At 46.7% G+C, this 22742-nt stretch overlaps 1 pseudogene; it reads left to right on the top strand.

Moving 5' to 3' along the window:
* Positions 1 to 17528: 17528 nt before the first annotated feature.
* LOC115873232 overlaps positions 17529 to 22742 on the top strand; it is a 7982-nt pseudogene continuing 2768 nt past the window's right edge.

Below are 22742 nucleotides of genomic sequence, written 5' to 3'. Positions count from 1 at the left end.
GATAAGCTTTGTAGACCCCAGACACTGTTCTTTTCTGATAGTCGGGCACCTCCTCGTTTCTTGGACCCACTTCTCTCCATGAGGGTGAGCATCAAGTGCAGCCATGTCATAAGAACCAATTGTGCTTAGACTGGGGCTAGAATTAAATGTGAGCTTGAAATCCATTCATTTATCAATGGTTTATATTTGTCTCTGATTCGCCTTAGAGGCATCATTGTCATTTTATTTTAGAGAACATTATCAATCATCTGCCTGGGGTATAAGGTAAATCTATTATGGTGTCATTAATTTAGCCAACGGTATAGAATTTAAAACACAGATGTGAAAAGGAAATTACACAAATATAAGCCAGCTATGCACTGCAAACCATGCATGATTAAGTTATACAGATTAAACTGTTTACACAAACAACTGGGGTGGGTGATAAGGCAAAACTGTCAACCCTGTTCACTGACAGTGGCAAAACCATGTCTATCAGGTTAAAACCTGCGATAATAAAACAAGGAGGGCATAGAATAGTAAGTGTATGGTAGGCCCAGCCCACCGCTCACGGGCATCCTCAAGAGCATCACCTCTTTCCTTTACTCTCCACCGAGACACCAAACCCTGTAGAATCTACGACTGAAACGTTTCCCCAATTGGACTCCAATTTTCCATTCCCAGTGCCCATCCAGGCTGAATTTTCCATTCTCGCTGGCCTTTACCTCCTCCTGGGCCTTCCCTCCTGTGTGTCCCTGTTCTCGCCAGCCTCTCTACCTCATGCGGCCATAATGGTCTTTCTCAAGCTTGACTTCCGTTGGGTAACTTATCTGGTTCATAACCTTTCGGGGTTTCCCATTATTGACCAAGCTGAATTCCTACATCTAAGACCTGTTTTAATACCACCACCAACCCTGCCCCACCAAACCACCGTGCCAATCTTATTTCTCATTTCTTCCCATACACATGTTAAAGGGGGAATAGCATGGCTCTACAGTCAGATTCCAAACTAGTAGTGCCGCGGCCTTAGTAAATTATCACGGCTCTCTAAGCTTTAGCTTCTCCACCCATAAAAGGGACATCTTAGCAGAGCCTAATGCATAGAGTGGTTATGAGGATCAAAGGAGATCAAGTACATAAATCATAAGAGCTGGCATATAGTGTATTCATAATAACTAATAGCTATTCGTTTTATTCTACATCACTGCAGTCAAAATAAATTGCTTAGCTTCCCCATACAAGTTTCAGCATTTTTGCTATTTTTGCTTATATTATTTCCTTTCTGGGTTTTGCCCTCCTCTCCACCCCTGAAATCCATCCTCTACTCTAGGCCCCTGTTCTCCACAGACCACAAGTGGGCTCACCTCACTGCTCTGAACTTCAGGGTCTTTGCTTCCAACACTCATAAGTCTTTACCATGCCCCCTGGTGAGCTCTGTGAAGGCTTTTTCTCCGTATATCAATAAGAGTAGAACTGTCTTCCCGGAGTACCTGGGTGATGCAAATGGTTGATGGGCTGACTGCTAACTGAAAAGTTGGGGTCCACTCACAGATGTCTTGGTAGAAAGACTTGGTAACTGACTTCGGAAAGAAGCGGCCATGGAAACCCTATAGATGGCAGTTCTGCCAGATGGAGATGAGGTCACCAAAACATGAGTCAACCCAGTAGTAACAGTAACTTCTTCATCTTTCTGTTCCCGACAGTGCAGCACAGGGCCAGGCTGAGAGCTGACACTGGAAAAGCTCAGTGGAAGATCGAATGGATGGCCTTCCTGCGTCTCACTGATGAAGTTTCATCTTGATACTAATCAGTTAAATGTTTATTAAGCATTTTCCATCTGCCTAGGATGAGTAACTATAGCCCTTTCCCTCTCAATGCTAACAGCCTGCAATCAGAAGACTACACTTTGGGAAATGAAAGAAAACCACGAACATTCCGGCAATACTTTAAGATGTGTTAAATCATCTGTAATCAGTTTCATACTGTATAATACAGACAGACAGCTTCCTGTGGAGGCAAGCTCCAGAGGAGGCTGCAGAAGCTGGAAGGGGAAGGCTCAGCTCACTGAAAAACAGAAATCCAGTAGGGAAAGGAAAGGGAGGGGTCATTTTACATCAGTGTAATTATACCTGCTTTCCGGGGGGCAGGGGGCAGAGGAACGAATAGGAGTGTGTCACCCGCAAAGTTAATGATGCCTTGCGCTGCAGTATCAGCCAGTGGCAATGGATTCGGACGCCATGTTCAAATGTGGAAAGGATTGTATGATCAACCCCCGGGATGAATGCTTCCCTGTCAGAAGGCCGTGGGAAGAACGGGTGTCTTCCCCAAACCCATAGCTGAATAAAAGCAACCGTAATTCCTGGAGAACCAACTGTCAGTAAGGACGTTTCTAAGGTTTGTTTTTTGTTTTGGGGGGTTTTTGTGTTTTCGGTTGTGAGGCTCCACCTTTCACTGAAAGAAGTCGGCTTGTGAGAAAATTGGACTTCCCTCTCAGCCACACACGGCCCCAAGCACAGTCGGGGACGACTCATGAGATGTAACTTAAGGAATCTTGGAAACCAACTGCGCTAAAGATTTCCCCAAAGAGCCTGTTCCACGGAGTGCAGCTTGCCCCAGCTCCTTGCCGATGAGGATATGTCCGTATTCCCCAGCAAAGCAGGATTGAGTGTGTGATCTTTCCGTTTGGAGGTGCAGGCCCGGCCCGGTGACAGCAGGGAGCCAAGGCCACCAGCAGCCAGGTTGATCGAAGCTAAAGAAAGAAGCCCCCGCCATCCTAAGACTGCAGGCTGTGGACACAGCGGGCCTGGTGGCTGGGCCAGACATCCTCCCATGGACGTGCAGGGCGGCATGCCTCGCTTTTGCCCGGGAGGGATCGCCCAAGGCGGGGCAGATGCCCGAGCGGGGATGCTCAGCGGCGGTTGCTGCAGTTATGCAAGAGCTTAGGAAGCAAGCGAGCTGGGTGCTTGCCTGGCACCTGGACGGTGTGGCGGGAGAGCTGCTAACCAGGCAGGAATGCTGCTCAGCCCTGGCGCACAGCAGCCTCTGATTCTGCGTCAGCACTCGGGAGGCAAGGGATGCTGTGGCCTCCCCTCCCCCTGCGGGGCTCCAAGGCCCACGAGGCTTGCTCATAGGTCCTATTAAGCTCGACTGGAGGAGTTCTAGTGGACGACGTATTTTATCCAGAGTCGGAGTTCAGTGATCTTTCTGCACCTAAGCCTTCATCTCCGAGTCTAACGCCGCTCTCTTTGCCTTCACCAAGAGTCTCCAGGCCCTCCCTGCAGGGCACTCAGCACTTGAGCTGCCACCTGCAGGCCAAAGCCGGGAAGTGCAGTCTTGTATGCGAGCGATTTATGACCAGAAGAGGCTTGAGCGTCTGCCAAGAGTGTCTGAACATTTAGACATATTCCAGACTACTGGAATTATGGAAGTTTGGATTTATTATTTACAAGGGGAAAAGACTCGATGTTGCTGCCACGTCCTCTGGAAACGTCAGTTTGCTTCGTTTTCTCCTTATGTGGATCTGGAAGGGAATTGAAGATATCGAGGATGGTGACTATGAATCAGCACCGACTCCATGCGGGGGGGGGGTTTAGTTGCATGGATGCAATCCAGTGCTGTGTCGCCGGGGCTCACCACCAGAGCATGTAATTGACCTGCATCGGGCAGAGCGGTGTGTGCTACTCCCATGACATTACCGTGACTTCTGTCTGGTCCACGCCACCCTGCCTTACATGGCTTAGAGTGGGCCATGTGATCTCACAGAAGGGTCAGTTACAGCCTATTGGGTCATGCCACTACCCTGAGCTTTAGACCACAGCAACTGTTTTTTACTATTACTATTTTAATAATTTTATTAAAATTCATCATACGTCATACAGTTAAATGGGTTAAGCGCATTAAAAAGAGTTGTGCAATCATCACCACAATCGACTTTAGAATGTTTTCTTCATTCTTGTACTCATTATTAATAGCTCCCCATTTTTCCTTGAACTGCCCTGCCATAACCTACGGAACTATTAATCTAGTTACTGTCTCTGTAGACTGACCTATCCTAGATTCATATAAAGAAAAACATGAAAGAAAACACACACAAAGCCCGACAAAAATAACAGAATCAAGTGAGCAAAAACCTGAATGGGAAAGAAAGAAGAAAAGAGTACAACTGGAACAAATTTTAAACGGATCTAAAGGGAGGACAAATGATAATGGTAAATGTTAACCTAACTGCTATATGTCTGCATTAGCTCCCTGTCCGTTGCACTCTGTCTGAGAGCAAACTTAGTCACATCCTTGATGTATGGTCAGAGGGGAGGCACCAGTGACTGCATCCATGTCAGGACCCAGCAAATGGATTTGGGGTTTTTACTGTTATCCAGCAGCTTCTGCAAACTGGGTGACCATAGCAGCCCCTACTTCAGACAGTCTTGATTTGGAGAAGGATTTTTTTAAATAATAACAATTTTAGGACAATTCCATTAGAATGATGTTCAGAACATAGACCTTAAGGACAGGTACAAGGACCAGGAATTCTGACTCCACCTTATTAAGTTTTGGGCCTTGAGAAAGTTACTTATTCTTTCTGCACAGCTTAAAAATAATAAATTTAAAAATAGTTTTAACCAGTGCCATGGAGTTGACTACAGCTCAGGTAGAAACCCCTGTATCTCAGGGAAGAGCCGTGGCCCACAGGGTTTAAAGGGAAAGGTGCTAACTGTAACAAGGGCGTGGGAAAAGCCGGAAAGTCATTGTCAGCATCAACAAGCCAAAGCTAATTGCTATGAAGGCCAAGGGTAATTGCTATGTCCCTCCCAGGACACTCTTTACTCCTCTGCTGGATTTGATCATTTGTTATAATGGCCGCATAAGAAAGAACTCATAGACAATACTCAAAATTATGTGGTTTGCTGGGGAAGTACTGGTTATAATTCAGGATCAGGAATGACTCAGGATATTCTTCGGTCAGTACAACTTCTCAGACGAGCCCACGCATAAGCCCCTATCTGGCTCAGCCCCTGGATCCTCTTGGGTCTCTTTGGCTGGCTCAGCCTCTACCCTGCTCCAGCAAGGGTTACAAAGCTATTTAGTGCTAGCACAATGTTTCCAGTGAAACATCACTCACCAGTATGTTTTGGCCAAAGATACTCATTCTCTAGCACCATGAGTCTGTACAAGTGACTGAGCTCACTCAGCCCACCGTACCATCCCCGGCCAGTTTTCTGGCTTCCAGTCTCCTGCTTCTGCTCCTTCTTGTTGTGCTTGCTACTACTTCTTGCCCTTTGCACTGTCTCTAGAATTACACCTCTCTGTCTCCAGGATCTAAGAGGGTCTCAGCTCGGGCATCCTTGGTCCAAAGGGCGTGCTCCACTCCTGGCTCTTATTTCTTGGTCATAGTGAAGTCCTCCTCTTTCTGCCTTTCAACCTAGGATTTTCAGCCTAGCAGAGTGGCAGTGTTGACAAACTCCCTCATTAGGGTTGTAGATACTTTATTTGCATGGGCCCACCCCCACAAAGGTGTCATGCACCTTATTTGCATTATTTGCAAGCTGTTCAATCTCCTTGATGAACCACAAGAAAATTATTTGCATAGTCTGCTGCCCCCCCCCCAAAAAAAAAAGTAAAAAAGAAAACATTTCACTGGCATTACAGGATCGTGGCAAGAAAAGCCATATAGAAGCTTCCCATAGCTCTGCAGTGCCTGGTTGTTTTTGGAAGTGATCCACTTCTGAAGCACCTCTGGGCAGACTCCAGCCTCTCACCCTCTCTGTTAGCAGCCGAGTTCATGAACTATTTATCCCACCCAGGGACTCCTGTGCTACTAAATGGCCATGATAATCCAATCGGTGATGGCTGTGAATTGTAACTGTGGTACTACCTGTGGGTCCCTGTAGCCCACTGAGAAAGGCTGTGCTCTGAACTCAAGATGCCTGGGCAGGCTTTGAGAATGGTGACTCTAGAGCAGTGGTTCTCAACCTTCCTAAGGCCACAACCTTTTCATACAGTTCCTCATGTGGTGGTGACCCCCCCAACCATAACATTATTTTCATTGCTACTTCATCACTGTCATTTTGCTACTGTGATGAATCATAATGTAAATACCTGGTATGCAGGATATATTTTCATTGTTACAAATTGAACATAACTAAAGCAAAGCGATTAATCACAAAAACATTATGTAATCATATAGTGTGAAATATTGATTTCTAATGACAAATAAATGAAATTTTGTCTTGAAGCATGGTATTTCATGGGTAACAGTCTTCACACCGGGTACTCATATGTGGGTGTATCTGCACATGGGCAGACCCGCCTGGAGACGGATAGAAGAGCGGTATCTCAGTTCTTAAGACCATGGGAAATATGTGTTTTCCGATGGTCTTGGATGACCCCTTTGACCCCCAAAGGGGTTGTGACCCACAGGTTGAGAAGCGCTGCTCTAGTGATTAGGGCAAGTCACTGTCCTGTTCTGCCCCTGGGGTTTCTCATCTATAGCACGGCAATAAAAGGGGATCAGAATGATGGTTTGCTTGGAGGATTCAATGAACCAGTACAGCAGCAACACAGCCCAGCCTCGGTACATCCGATCCTGGGAAAGCTGGACCATTCCCATATTCCTAGCACCCCATCCCCCTGGTATTCCCTGGCACCTCTATGAAGCGCAGGCCTGTGCCTAAGGGGCCAGTGCCTTCAAAGTTCTTTCAGTTTCCTTCCCAGGAGGGGAAGATACGGAGAAGAATTCCTTTTGACTTTGGACGGAAAGGAGACAGGAATCAAAAGGACATGACTTTTGCCCCTTAAGAACCCGTCCCTCATAATCTATAAGGAAAATATTTCCGGCATGAATTTGATGACTTTGGGCCAAATAGCCCATGGAATAGCTTCCTTTTATGGTAATAACAATAATAACTAACATTTTTCAAATGCCAACCAGGCATAGGCATATTCTGAATATTAACCCATTCAGGTAGACAGTAAGCCTATATGTACTAAGAAGTCCAGATAAGGAATCAGGCTGACAGTTACCCAGGCTGTCCATTGTACCTGCTGGTAATAAACTAACCGAACTTGAACTTGAACCCAGGTTCGTCAGACACGGAAAGCACGTACTTTGACATTCTGCCTGGTGTTGCCTCCCGGAGGGGCAGCCCTGCTGCTTCTGGAGAAACGGATAGCGTGCCCGAACGCATGCTTCCTACCCAAACCATCTTCATTCTTTCTCTGGGTTGCTTTGCACTTCAAGGGCCTGGATCTGACTTGAGTCATCATCCATGGCTCCTGACTCGCTGGGCCTGGCACTCAGGCTCCAAAGTGTTCTCTCCCTGGTTTCTGGCACCAGGAGCAGGGGGAATATCCAGTATCGGAGATCAGCAGAGTCCTCCACGTGACCTCCCCACAGACGCTTGCCCGCCTAGTGAACCACATCCACCCTTCCGATGAGTGGATTCCTTGGCAGTCAGCCAGTCTGAGGCCCCGCCCCTCCCCATTCAAGTCACAGATGCCCAGGTCACAAGTTGCTTCTTGCATGCTCCTGGTCCCAAGGGCCAAATATTTCCATGTGGTTCATGCAATCCTAAAGCCTCTCAGTTCTCCTCCCGTGACCTCATTTGCCCCTGCCTATCAATCCTCTGAGGGCTAGCTCCTTTTATGATGGGTGGCACAGCCAATGAGCTTCTAGGATTTGATTCCCAACGAACTATTCAACCACCTCAATAATTTCAGCAACAACTATACCATCAGCCCCAGTTCACTCATGAACTTTATTCTCAAGTATTTGGGAATTTGTTTTTTTTTGGAGGGGTGAGGGGTTTTTTAATCATTTTTTTAAAGGACTGTTTAGAATCCTAAACTCATCCTCCTATTATATCTATTTCTAAATGATCGTTAGTGAGTGAGGCTGGGTTGTGTAGAGAAACAAGACCAGTGGCATTCATATATATGTATTATAAAGAACTTTATATCAAGAAACAATTTGATATTCAGAAGGCAAGTCCAGTTCAACTCCATGAATCCCACACGAGCCAGAGCCTGCTGCAGACTCACACAGCTGTAGGCTGAGGATACAGAAAGGTGAAGGGGGTAGGAGGGAGCTCATAGGCTGGTGGGTACAGAGTCTCATGGATCCAAGGTCGGTGGAAGCAATGCCAACAGCTCCTAGAGCAGTGGTTCCCCACCCGTGGGTCTCGACCCCTTCGGGGGGCAAACGACCCTTTCACGGGAGTTACCTAAGACCATCAGAAACACATATTTCTGATGGTCTTAGGAACCGAGACACCGCTCCTCTATCCATCTCCAGGCGGGTCCACCCACATGCAGATACGCCCGCATATGAGTGCCCAGAGCGAAGACTGTTACCCATGCTACACCATGCTTCAAGACAAAATTTCATTTATTTGTCATTAGGAATAAATATTTCACACTATATAATTACATATTGCTTTGTGATTAATCATGATGCTTTAATTATGTTCAATTTGTAACAATGAAAAATACATCCTGGATATCAGATATTTACATTGTGATTCATAACAATAGCAAGATTACAGTGATGAAGTAGCAACAAAAATAATGTTATGGTTGGGGGTCACCACAACACGAGGAACGGTAGGAAAGGGTCGCGGCATGAGGAAGGTTAAGAACTACTGTCCTAGGGTCTGCAGCCCACATGAGGCCACCCCGGAGGCAGAGCAAGAAGGAAAGTAAAGAGAGAGAGCGAGAGAAGGCCCCAGCGTCTCTTATAAAATCCCCAGGAAGCATCATCAAGCTGTGACCTGATTGATAGGTCAGACCCGACCCCTACATTTTCATTGAGGTGCAAGTTGACATCACATCTCTCCACCACAATGAGCTGCCATGACAAGCTCTGTAGCAGAGACTGGATGTCTGTCGTGAAAGACAGTGGAAAACTGAACACCTCCACACTCAGTTTAGACAGGGATATTTCCTCTCAGTGAGGAAGCAACTACACCCAGAGCAGGGAAAGGGTAGGCAGGGACAGTAATGGGGTGATGAATAATTTCCCAGGCCAGGCCGCAAAGCCGCTCCTGTCCAATCGAGGGAGTCCAAAGCAACTAGAGCTTGCAGGGCAGAACGCTGGAGAGGACAGAACTGAGTGGGAGAGAATTTTGAAGATCTGCAAAGGCTCCCCTTCAAGCATTCTGATTCCTACTGATTCAGTACACAGATGCAGCTGGGAGGAGACTGCCTAAACATTGCCAGTCAAAACAAAACACAGAACAAACTCACTGCCATTGAGTCAATGCTGACTCTCACTCAGTGACCCCCTGTGAATGATAACAAGAGCTTTGGAATCAGACCTAGATGTATGGCCCGCGGTCTGTGGTTTCATTTCAGAACCGGTCTGATGTGAGCAGCCTGGTGGTGCAGTGGGTCGGTTGCATGTCGGGCTGTTAACCACGGGTTTGAAACCAGCTGCTGCTCCGGGGCAGAAAGATGACGCTTCCTCCTAAGTTACCATCTTAGAAACCCACGGGGACCGTCTACCCCGTCCTGTGGAGTCCTGACGAGCTGGAGGCAACTCGAAGGCAGTGAGTTTGAGTTGCATTTTGTCTGAGCCTCAGTTTACCGCTCCATAAAGTGGAGAGAGAATATCTAGGGGTTGAATGAAATTACTCATTAAGGCCTCAACCCCAAATCTGGCCCATTAGAAATGTGCAACAAATGACAGTTCTCCTTGCCTGTTCCTTTTTGCACACTCACAGCTCAGGAGCTTTGTGTACATCATAATGACGTGTAAGACATACCGAGGATTGCCAGCAATGCAAGAAGCTAATACAAAGGAATGGCATTGATTCTGCCCCCAAACCGCTCAGAGAGCACACGGGCAGCTACTGGCATCTGGTTTTCAGACTTCTTGCGAAAATAAAGTCTCTGATGTCTTGCGTCAAAGATAGTCTATAGTGGCTTATGAAAGGAACGCTCGTGCAGTGGCAGTGGAAGCACCCCGCTACTGACAAAGGGAGGCTCTTCAAAGGCCCCCGCTGCTCAGGAGGAGAAAGACGGCAGTCTGCTCCTGTGGAGAACACAGCCTTTCAAGGAGGTCCACATGGAAAAAGCCCACCGGCCTGTGAGTTCCAAGACTTACAAATAACCAAATCCACATCTCGAGGAGGAACAGTTATTCAAGTTTGAATTCTGAACACCCAGTTTTGCAGAAGGCTGTGGATGACACTGGAAGCCCCAAATCTATTTGCAGGGTCCCCACCTGGATGAAGCCTGAAGTGAATGCCCTCGGACCACCGTCCAGGGATGGGAATGGCCTTGCTGTCAGACACAGAGCACGTAAAGTCGATTATGGCAGACGCCGTCCGGTCAAAATGTAATGTCTTATCATTTGATCTCCCTTTTGACCCATTTTAAAGTTGTTTCCATTTTTTATATTTTCTGCTTTCTTTTCTTTTTTTCAAAAAAATCATTTTATTGGGGGCTCATTCAAATCTTATCACAATCCATACATACATCGATTGTGTCAAGCACAATTTTACATTTCTTGCTATCATCATTCTCAAAATGTTTGCTTTCTACTTGAACCCTTGGTATCAGCTCCTCATTTTCCCCTTCCTCACTCACCCCCCTCCCTCATGAACTCTTGATAATTTATAAATTATTGTTATTATGCCATGTCTTACACTGACCGATGTCTCCCTTCACCCACTTTTCTGTTGTACATCTCTAGGGAGGAGGTCACATGTAGATCCTTGTAATCGGTTCCCCATTTCTACCCCACCTTCCCTCCACTGGCCTGGTATTGCCACTCTCACCACCAGTCCTGAGGGATTCATCTATCCTGGATTCCCTGTGTTTCTAGTTCCTATCTGTACCAATGCACATCCTCTGGTCTAGCCAGATTTGTAAGGTAGAATTTGGATCATGATAGTGGGGTGGGGAGGGGAGGGCAGGAAGCACTTAAGAACTAGAAGAAAGTTGTATGTTTCATTGTTGCTACACTGCACCCTGACTGGCTCTTCTCCTCCCCGAGACCCATCTGTAAGGGGGTGTCCAGTTGCCTACAGATGGGCTTTGGGTCCCCACCCCGCACTCCCCCTCATTCACAATGATGAAGTTGCTTGTGGTGATGCCACAACTCTCCTTCAGATGATTGAACTATTACATTGTATGATATGAGAACCATGTGCCAATAAAACTTTGTTCTTTTTTATTTTTAGAGCCTTGAAAAGCCCAGGGGAAGGTACTTCCAGCAAGATGACAGACTAGACTGACCTACTACACAGACCCTCGACAACAAATTGTACATAGGAGGCTAAGCATCCTGGGCCCCTGAGCCTCAGAGGGCAGGACAGAGAAGTGAGATACATCCCAAAGGAGAAGGCTGAACAAAAAAGGCTTGAGGAAACAGGCGGGTGAACGGTCAGCTACCCTGATGCGAATCAGCCCCCTTGAACTTTTGCAAGCAGGGTACAATCCAGGCAGCGGCCTGGTAGGCCAGGCCTGGTGATGAGAAAGCTGGCATGCTCATGTGTTCCCCCACACCTTCCTCACGACCAGAAGGATGACCAGCACCCCCACCCTCTCACTCACCCAGTGTCTGGTGAACACCCTCCACTCCAACCCCTGCTGTGCCTGAGTCTGAACATCACCCTTGTGTAGCAGGCTCCTGGCGCCTCACCCCGACATGAACTCCCCTCATCAGACAGCACAGCAGGAAGTTCTAGGTCCCTGGACACCCCTAGATGGGCACAAACTCCTTCCATACCAGCAGCCCCGCCCCATAGCTGCCCTCTAGGCCCAAAGGACTTCCATCCAGGAATAAGCACTCTGATCTCAGCCAGCATCTGAGCTGGTACCAACTGCTTCTGGGTCAGGTGTTGTCTGTTGATGGCAGACAAAATCCTAGCCAATAAGAAGTCCATCCAGGAGCAAGCATCATGCACCCTCCCCTTGACACACACACACACACACACACACACACACACACACACACACACAGCTGCACCCTGTGAGTTCCTTGTCTTGTAGAGGGCCCATACTGGAAACTCTGCCCTCCGGTAGTTTTCTCCTTTGGGGTTTTTATATGCTTTCTCTTGTTCTGTAAACTGTCTTCCGCAACTTTTTCTAGTTTTCTGTTTTTCTTTTCTCTTTTCCCTTCCATGGTTTTGCTTACTTTTTTCTTTTCCTCTTCCATTATTCTTATTTTCCGTTCTTTTTGGTTATTAAGATCTTTTTCTTGCTGTTGTTTGCCTGCTTCCCCCATTGGTTTGTTTTTATTATTTTCTTCTCTCTCTTGCCCCCTCATCTCACTGGATGGGAGACAACAGCTGTACCCGGAGCATCCAGACACAGCTGTACTACCTGCAGCCCCACCTATTCGGGGAGGGTCTCTACCCATTGTACAACCTGATCATTGCTAGAGAGTAGCCAACAGCAGCCAAACCTGACTTCAGCTGTACTACATGAATAGCAGACAGGCAACTATGTACACGTTCACATTCTCCATCACACCACTCAAAGACACTAGCACATCAATTGACAAGTATCCTTTAAAAAGTTTTTAAATGCATTCAATTAATTATAACATATAGCACACTGTGTTTTATAATCTGCCTTCTGAATGCTAACATGTCATGAGTAAATGAAGGCACCCTAGTGGCTGTGTTGGTAAGCAACTGGGCTGCTACCTCCAAGGTCGGAGGTTCATACCTACTTAGCTGCTCCCAGGAAGATGTACCGCCTCTGAAACCTTCGGCAGGGATGGGAACTGTCTGGCCCACAGGCCATAGAAGGTCCTTGAAATCATCAATACCAGCTGACATCACAGCCCTCACCCAAGAGAAGCATCATATTCCAAAACCAAACGCGCTGCTGACTCACAGAGACCCTGCACGACAGGACAGAACTGCCCCTGCGGGTTTCTGAAACGGTCACTCTTTACCGGCGTGGAAAGCCCTGTCTTTCTCCCACAGAGCAGCTGGTGGTTTTGAACCGCTGACCTTGCAGCTAGCAACCCAACACGTAACCACTATTCTACCAAGGCTCCTCATTACAGGGGCGCTAATTCAATGTTTGGCCCGAGAATGAGGTTATAAATATACAAATGGCCCTTGGCAGAAAAAAGGGTTCCCCACCCCTCCTATCTAGGGTTGCTGTGAGTCAAAATTGAATCAGTGGCAGTAGGTCTGTTTCAGCTCTGGTACTCACAAATATCTTTCGTTATCCATAATGAAATTTATATGCAGTGGCACCCTTAGTGGCTACAGGTGGGTAAGTTCAGCTCCATACTCCAAGGGTGACTCAGGGCCTAGTCTCAGCTGTGCTCTTTGGGAAGTCGATCACCAGGTCTTTCCACTGAAGTGCCTCTGGGTGGATTCGAATCACCAGCTTGTTGGTTAGTGGGGAAAACTGTAAGCGCCATCCAGGAAGGTCATTAATGCAACTCAAACTCACTTGCTGCCATCAAGTCTTGGTGCCCTATGGGACAGTGTAGAACTGTCCCCATGAGTGGTTAAACTATAGATCTTTAGGGGTGTAGAAAGCCAAGCCTCTCTCCTGTGGAGAGAGCTGGTGGGTTTGAACTAGGTTATTAACAGTCCAATGCATAATCACTACACCATCAGGCCTCCCATGGAGGATAACCATTTTCCCCTGGGAATATTTTTTTTGTTTGTCCCTAATTTTCTAAGTAAGAATATTAACAGCTAACATTATTAACTTTCCACATTTGAGAAGTTAGATTATACATGAGCGTGGTATGTTATCTACTACTTTCAATAAAGTGTGCATTATTATTATCCTGATTACACAGAGGAGGAAGCTGAACTCCGAAAGGTATAGAGACTTCCTCATGGCCACGCAGATAGTAAGAGGGGAAAGACCGATAAGAGCCCAGAACTCGCTTGCTTCAAAACCTACGTTTTTAACTATAACATTTTACCAAGGGCACTGCCTTTACATAGAAGATGAGTCATAGGATTTCCCCATCAAGTTGAAGGCCAAGCAGTCATGCGAACTGAAAAGAGACTCTAGCAGGAATGACATATGGAGAAGGGGGATAAAGAAACTAAGTCCATGCTGGTGACTCATCTAAGATTCCAGTCAGGCAAGCGTTCAGTTTTCCCATCTACTTTGTTAGGACAATTCAGAACCTGCCTCATCCAGCAGAAATGGACCTTTGATGTACTTGGCTGCTTCGAGATGAGACACTCTCTTTGGCCCAGAGTACCCATCTAGTTCCTGAGTCACCACCCGAACAGCCTAATCTCCTGTGCCATCTCATCGAAATGGAGTGCCAGGAACTCAGACATCTCAAGCCCCATTTTGTACCTGGCTACCACCCTGGAGGTTTATGGCTGGGCTTGCTCAGCCTTCTCTAACATAGACCCTCAACTGGGATCTGGCTTCATTTAAAGAGGACAGCTGCAAACTCAAAGCCTTAGGCAAGAGACACAGAAGGACCCTCATGCGGGCAGCACCTGGTGGTAAACCCAGCAGCTTGTAGCCCCCTTGGATGTTCATGCTACAAAGAGAATCGCTAGGGGCTTGGTGTCTGTCTGGATTCACAGTTAGGTCTAGGCAAGGAAAGCTATATCTCCACCCCAGGTCCCTCTGACCAGTCATGTAAGAGCGTACTGAATGCACTTGGGTTTTCTGTTCCTGTGACAGCACTGCCTCATTGCAGCATCCTCCTGGAGAAGTCTCAGAGCAGAGCTTCATCTCAGTCCATTGCAGCATAAGCTGCCTCCCAGCAGTTCGAGGGAAAGGAGTGAGGGCCAAGGGAAACTGGCTTCCCCTCTCCCAGCCAAGTTCCACCCACTCCAGGAGCCTGTTCTTTCCTCCCTCCCTCCCTCCCTTCCTCCCTCCCTCCCTCCCTTCCTCCCTCCCTCCCTCCCTTCCTTCCTTCCTTCCTTCCTTCCTTCCTTCCTTCCTTCCTTCCTTCTGGAGAGCAAAGCCATGTCCCTTGGGCGCCCTCCCTCCTGCCAGTCCCTACTGCTAAATGACTGCAGGGGGGGAACTGAAATGATTTGGGATCTCCTGTCCATCCACCAGCCAGAAACATCTAAACATCACAAAGGAGCAGTGCCCTAGCCCCACCCCCTACTACTAGGGCCTAAGGCTTCCCACTGTCAGCTGCAGGAGAGAAAATGGCCTGGGGGCACAGGTGGTGGGCCCCTGGGTGAAAGTTTAAGCCAGCCCTTCAGGATCCCAGTTACCAAAGGCCTCCTGTGCCTCCCCCAGATCTGAGGACTTCAGGATCCTCCCGGAGGGCACCTTCACACTACCCCGACCCCGCTTAGAAAGAGAAGCTCTGGACCGAGTGGAGGATGGTGTCCACAGGGGAATGATCCTTTTGTTGTCTCAAGGGGGGAGCTCCACTCGGGTGGGGGGGTGTCCTCAGCCTCTCTGTCCCAAAAGAATTCCAACCCCAGATGACTAAGGGAAAGGTTGTGTTCCACCCCCCGCCCCCTCAACTCCCTCATCCATCCCCTAAAGACACATCACACCCCCAACACTCACCCCTAGAGGGCAGACCACCGGTGCAGGAGTGCCCAGAACACGAAAAGGATTGGTGCCTGAAAAAAAAATCTACCCATCCCAAAAAGGCAAGCTTTCCCCCAAGAAACCATGTCCATGTGTGGAAGGTTCAGCAGCCTCACAAGTGGTCAAGGGGCCTTCCCTTGCAGGCATCCCCAAAGAAGAGGGGGTATGTAAGGGAAGAAGGGAGAAACTGTAAGAACACCAGAGCCTGCGGCCCTGGGGGGCCCTGCACCCCTACCTGTAGATGGGCTACAGTCATGACCCTTTTCTAGACCATTCTTACCAACAGTCATTGGGCGACATCCTTTCAGCTAGCCCCCCACCCTTCCCAATAGCTTCTCTGACCTAGAACACGGCTCGTGTCCACCCACCAGTCACGTAATGCCTTGTTTGTTCCGCTACCAGATGCCAAGTGAATGCTGCTTTGTCTCCTTAACCAGGTTGTGCACTTCTGGAGGGCTACATCTCTATCTTCAGATATGCTCAGAAGGTGGTGCTGTATGCTTTCCCTAATCACCCTATTTAAAATTCTAAGGAAATTGCTGCCTCCCCTCCACCCTGTGATACCATGTACTTGTTTAGTTGTTTAATGTCTGCCCCACACCACCACCACCACTAGAAGTTTAGCTCTAAGAAGCCAGGAACTGCCGTCGGTCTTAGTCACTGCTTCGCCTCCCAGAGTGAGCGAGCGGACAGCATTTGGTATACAGTGAGCGCTGCCTCAATGCTTGTTGAATTGACGATGGATCAGGGGATGAGCGGTTTGAAGAATCATGAAGCAAAGCATCGCTATTTCTGAGAAGATGAGCTGTTTCCATTGCTATTTTTCACAGTTATTTGATGTGTCATTTTTTGTGAATTCCAAAAGATTTTCTGTAGGTTCCCAAATTAACTCTATTTTTCATGTTTTTCTTGGTCAGGAAATCCTAAAATAAAAAGTAACCACAAATAGCAGCCAATCGAACTTTTGCTATCGTTAAATCAACACTCCTCACCCCACTGTTAGTACTGTGCAAACCACCTTTTTGATTAAGAAGATGTCCGTCTTCTGGAGGATAAGTCTCCAGACAGGAGACCTGACAAGTGAGCCGCGGAGTCTGGTCTTGAACCCCAGCCACTGTGGATCATCACCACTCTGCTTTCCTGCCTCTGGAATCCAGGCTTCAGAGAGTCTGCCTGTGCTGCCTTGCTCTAATGTCCTCGGGTCCAGGTGAGCCCGCCAGCTGTCTGCAAGCGGAGAGACCAAGTCTGGGGTGCCCAGGAAAGGTAGGAAACAGCCGCTACCCAGAGAACTCATGTAGGGCAACTTTGCGGCGGACATCGTTCCTCACCAATGGGGTTCCTGCTTTGATGGCAGAGGAGCAATTTCAGTTGCACCTGCACCTTTACTGAGCCGGGAGAGACCAGAGCCGGAGCAGCTCTCCAAGGAGAGGAACGGACTAGGTCAGTTCAGCATTCAAGAGCAGATACTTTGGATAAGCAAGTCTGCCTAAACAGATGGCTAAATAAGTCTGAAGTTCAAGCAATAAAGCGACAGATAGACCTTTGAGAGCAGGCAACATTATGGGACCTTGTCGAAGAGCTAATGTCTCGGTGCTGCTCCCAATCTTCAGAGCGTATCAAACGCTTTTGAAAGATTGAGGAACCCCAGGTAGGGCTTCCAGGTCCACTGCGTGGCTGCAGCAGTTGCCTGGGAACGCTGGGTCTTGGCAGAGTCCGAGCTTCCCTGGAGTCCACGGAGAGCCGCGAGTGCCTACTCCACTGGAAATGCTCAACCGATGGCCCGGTTAACCTGCACATCCGCCTGTAGGGCTCCCTGGTTCTCAGGATCCGTTGGTCAACTAAGTTACTTTTAAATGCTCCCATTCTAGATATGTTAAAATCATAATCTAGGTCTGGGATCCAATCTGCCTCTTTGTAATGATTCTGTTTTTCTCTGATCTGAAGAACAAAACAGCAGTATCAAAGTGTGATTCGAGGACAGTCTGATTTCCCTTCTTTTTGTATCCCATGCTGCTTCACTAACTACTAAGTCAAGTGTGAAGATGGAGCGTATGAAGAATGAGGGTGCCAAGGTGGAGGGGGATTTCAAGGAGCTCAGCATCATTGACAAGGGTACCTGGAAAGCGCTGAATAAGAAGTTCGTAAAGCAGCATTCAGGACACCGCTGAGGCTGGAAATCAGAAACGTGTTCTGGAACCAGTCAGCTTGGCTGTGTAAGTTCCTGTCACTGAACCCAAGCAGACAAAACCAATGGCTGAGCTGCTTCAGGGCAGGACAGTGGCCTGACCCGACCGGGCATTACAAGGTTCTAGGGACAACAAGGTGTGGGTCATTGATATGATTATAGCTTCAGCAATTGTCCATGTGGCCAAAACTGGATAAAAGAGGAAAATAAAGGCAGAAGGGACCTATATGCAGACTGTGCCATCTCGCGGACCCTGCAGCTGTGCCAGACATCTCAAGACGACGAGGGTGTCCGGGGGGTCCAGGAAAGACGAGGCTAGGATGGAAGTACATTGGCCCAGCTGACTCCATGCCCACCTGGCTCACTGTCCCTAACAACCTCCCCTACTGCCAGCAAGGCAGCAAGAACTCTACACAAGCCCCTCTGTTAGTCCAGGTTAAACTAGAGAAATAAATCCAGGGACACTCATATGTGTATATGACTTTTATATAAAAGAACACTGGTACAGATAAGAACTGGAAACGCAGGGAATCCAGGGTGGATGATCCCTTCAGGACCAGTGGTGTGAGTGGCAATACTGGGAGGGTAGAGGGAGGTAGGTTGGAAAGGGGGAACCGATCACAAGGATCTACATGTGACCTCCTCCCTGGGGAAGAGACAACAGAAAAGTGGGTGAAGGGAGATGTTAGACAGGGCAAGATATGACAAAATAATAATTTATAAATTATCAAGGGAAAATTTGTGAGGGAGAGGGGAGGAAGGGGGAAAAATGAGGAGCTGATGCCAGGGGCTTAGGTGGAGAGCAAATAGTTTGAGAATGATGAGGTCAATGAATGTACAAATGTGCTTTACACAATTGATGTATGTATGGATTGTGATAAGAGTTGTATGAGCCCCTAATAAAATGATTTTAGAAAAGAAAAAAAAAGAACAATTGTATATTGAGAAAAGATCCCAGCCTAGTTCAAGTTTATAAGTCTGATATTAGCCCATATGCCCAATACCAATCTATAAATTCCTCTTCAGACTCATGAAACACATGCAACAATGCTAAATGAAGGAAAATCCCAGGCCAGTGGGTGGGAAGTCTTATGAATCCAGTGGCGTTGTAAGCATCTCAGCACTGACAGGGGTCTCCACCTGGCTTCTCTGGCTCTGGAGCTCTGGCTGCATCAGCATAGCTCTATCAGGCTCCTTGTCAGCAATGTCTCACAGGGAGTGAGTGTGTGTCCCACCTCCAATGAGCTATTTATCTCCCTCATGCCTCCAAATGAGGTCATCAAGCTGTGACCTGGTTGACAGGCTAAACTCCACCCCTTCACTCGTAAGTCTCAAATTGACAACAGATTACGTAACTACCACAGCCACCAACTGAGATTTTCCCATCGTGACTTCTCTGTGAATAACTTTGTTCTCCTGTTGAAGCTCCCCAGGCTCTCCAGCCCCAGTCCCTTCTGCTTTACCCCTTAGCTCTGGGTTAGCAAATCCACTTCCCCTTTCATTAGAATGACAGGAAGATGTCTCATAGCAGCAAAGGACTAGCTGAAGAATCAAATTTTGTAAAAACAGTCATTAGGTAAGTTGCAAGCACCTCAGTGATTCAAACCAGAACTGTCCCCCTCTCTTCACCTTCCGTCTCTCCCTGGCTCAGCAGAATAGCTTCCTTCTCTCCTTGCCGAAAGTTAAGGACATGGACCCTGGAACCAACTCCCTAACATTTTAATGCTAGTGCCGCACTTCCCCTTACCATCCATAGAACCTTGAGCATGTCACTTAGCCTCGCTGGGCCTCACTTTGCCTGTGGAAATAATAACAGTACCCACTCATCGACTATTTTAATGAGCAAGTTAATATTTCCAAGACCCAGAGGAAGTGCCACATGTGTTTGTCAGGGTGGTTGTGTTCCATCCCACCTCCATGTCCAGCCCAGGTTCCCAGAACCCCAACTCAACCCAAATCTGGCGCACAGGCTCTGTCTTATTTCAAAGAAGGACTTGGACACCAAGAATGATAAATAAGCGATTGAGCCCTCAAAGTTGAAGATACTAGACCGGAGAGTTACACAGGCCAATCGTGCAACCCATCAGGATCCAGTTTCATGGATTGGGTGGGAGCAGCAGAAGCTGCAGGGCCCATCTCAGATGGGGTCAGACAGCCGTACACTATTTTGTTAGGAGCAGGGCAATCTACAAATTTCAAATCTTGAATTCCAAACCTCAGTATTTATTCCCAGACCCCTGCTCTACCATTATTCCCCCAACTCCCAGCAGATCACCCTTTACACACCCCCTTCTAAAACCTGACAAAGGAGCCCTGGTGACACAGCAGTTAAGTGCTTGGCAGCTACTCAAAAGTGAATGGTTCAAATCTCTCTGCAGTTCCGGGAGAGGGAGATGTGGCCATCTGCCCTTATAAAGCTTACAGCCTGAGATCCCGGAGGGCAATTCGACTCTGTCTTACAGGGTCGCTGTGACTTGGTGACAATGTTTGGTTGAGGTTACTAAAAACTAGGCATCTTCTTGGCCCTGCTCCCCCACCCCCAAAGCTGTCTGATATTCTGTTTAATCTGTTCTAAAGTCTATGCTTATTGCCTGCATGAATGAAGTGCATCCTGTTATTCAAGAATGTCCTTCCACTGTTCTTTCAGGGCGTCTTCAACTTTTCCCACTCACAACTGCCTTTCACCCCCCAAATTTGCAACATAGGCAAGCGTTGCCCAAAACACCTCAGATTCGGTGGGAAGTTTGAATGTGGCAGAGGTTCGCGTGCCGGCTTTCAGCTGCCAGGAGGCAGTAGGCTCCCTGGCTGAGTTGCTGTGGTCCCAGTTGCTTTGCTCTGAGTTTTGGTGAAGGCTCAGGAGAAGAATTGCCTCAGGAGGTCTCCATCCCATTTTGCCAGTCAGTGCAGAAAGGGTTAAGTATGGACATGATTACAACCAAAACCACCAACAGAAAAAGTGGGTGAGGGGAACATTAGTCAGTGCAAGACATGAAAAAAACCAAATAATAATCTATAAACAATCAAGGGTTCATGAAGGAGGGAGGGTGAGAGAGGGAGGGCAGAAATGAGGGCTCAAGTAGAAAGAAAATGTTTTGGAAATGATGATGGCAACAAATGTACAAATGTGTTTGACACCATGGATGGATGGATGGATTGTGGTAAGAGTTGTATGAGCCCCCAGTAAGATGATTTTTTTTTTTAAATAAGAACCCAAATCACCCGTAGGCAATCCCTGTGCCACAAAGAAAGCAGATATAAGGAATGTGAACGAAAGCCACATTGGCTTGAAAGCAGTAGTGGGATTCAATTTATTTAACAACAGGTTTGTTGTCCCAATGACTGTTTTAAGTAGAAAAAAATATGTATACTGAAAGATGGCTTCTTTTATATCATTGTATCGCTTTTCATGATTTTATCATTTTTTATCATTATTTTTATAGCTCTTATCACAATCCATCCATCCATCCATTGTGTCAAGCATATTTGTACATTTGTTGCCAGAAAGATTGTTTCTTATTTCATACAGTTAATATCTAAATACAAACAATAAAAGGTACACAAAACTAGATTATGTTATAAGAAGTCATTTTTAAATATTAATAAAAAATATTAAATAGTATCAGGCAAGAAACCTGTTATTTGAGATACTTCCACTATGTTTCTTGATTGGCATACTCACTCACAATAATCTTCATTTTTTATGTGAGCATCACTGGCTGTGTGATTTAGCCTTAAGGATCTTTTCACTGTAGGAGTAGGATCCCATTCTTTGAGAGATAGGCCAATTAGACAAGTTACTGTGTTTGATATATTAGAAACAGTCGGACAACTTCTGTCCTCTGAACATATTATATTCTTCTTTGAAAAACCCCTTTCCACTTCTGTCAAACTTCAGTAATTGTTCTGACAATGTTTTTAATGCTTTGAACACTTCTAGGAATTTTATAATTCATTCATTCATAACATCTTTTGGGAATTTGGGCCATAGCATAAAACTGAAATGAATGACAACATGTAGCCCTCTGGTTGTCTCTTTTTCTCTTTACATTCTATGTTTGTTTACTGAAATAACAAATACAAGGGGATAAAAGTGTATTATTTAATCAAAAGTATAATGAATTTTATGAAATAAATTAATATTACAAACATAGTTTTGCCTGATTTTTTATACCTATCGATTGAATAAACATTACTACAGGCACTTAGAATTTGCTGTTGTGCAGATGAATGTTAAAAAACAGTAAGGAATGTAAATTTGTGATTTCCACATTGGGCAGCTGCCCAGTCACACAACTTAGAGAGAACCACCCAAGTGCCATTTTAACAAGTGGCTCTCCAAATTCCAAACACATTCGCTATCTGTTCTGCCAAACCAGTGTGGACTGGATGTATCTCATCACAGTTTGAGAGACAGCAACATTCCAATCTTAGAAGAATTCTGGCTCCAGTAGGGGAGACATCTCAAGAGCTTGTTCCAGAAAAGTCTAATGCCAAGCCAAGATCAATTGAAACTGTTCTAGATGATCAACGAAAACAAATGCTACACAAATACAAAGAAGAACAGCACCGTTGACAATGGAAATAGCAGAGAGAGAAGCTAAACCAGGAGCATGTAAAGTGAGTCTTTATAGGCCTGATGTGCCTGGTTTTCCTTTGTCTCCTTCAAAGCCGAATGTGAAACCTGAACCCCCAATGGCTGCTTCCATCTTCTGTATGGATTCTAAGGTTAAGAGCAAATGGAGCAGACTAAGATTCATAATAAGGACCATTCAAGCCATCCAACTTGATACTACTAAAAATCAAGATGCTACTAAAAATTCCAATGGCCTCCCAGTAAAAGATGTCCCATCATTCAAGGTCAGAAAACTCAGCCACAGCGCAACTTGCCATATTTAGAAACATTCTTCATTCAGAAACGGAAAAACTAACTTGTGCTCCCCTGAGTGGGACCAGACACTTGGACAAGAATTGGACATGATCCCAGATGACGCCAGAGATCTTGTGTAGACATCCCAGATGATGCCAGAGATCTGTGTGCACAACAGTTGGTTAGGCATTATTTCTTGATTCC

The sequence above is a fragment of the Echinops telfairi genome, unplaced genomic scaffold (genome assembly GCF_000313985.2).
Source record: "Echinops telfairi isolate 266 unplaced genomic scaffold, ASM31398v2 ScPeMD7_7467;HRSCAF=8505_1, whole genome shotgun sequence".
NCBI lineage: Eukaryota > Metazoa > Chordata > Mammalia > Afrosoricida > Tenrecidae > Echinops > Echinops telfairi.
Note: the sequence above shows the minus strand (reverse complement) of the source record. Positions and strands in the feature narration are given on the sequence as shown.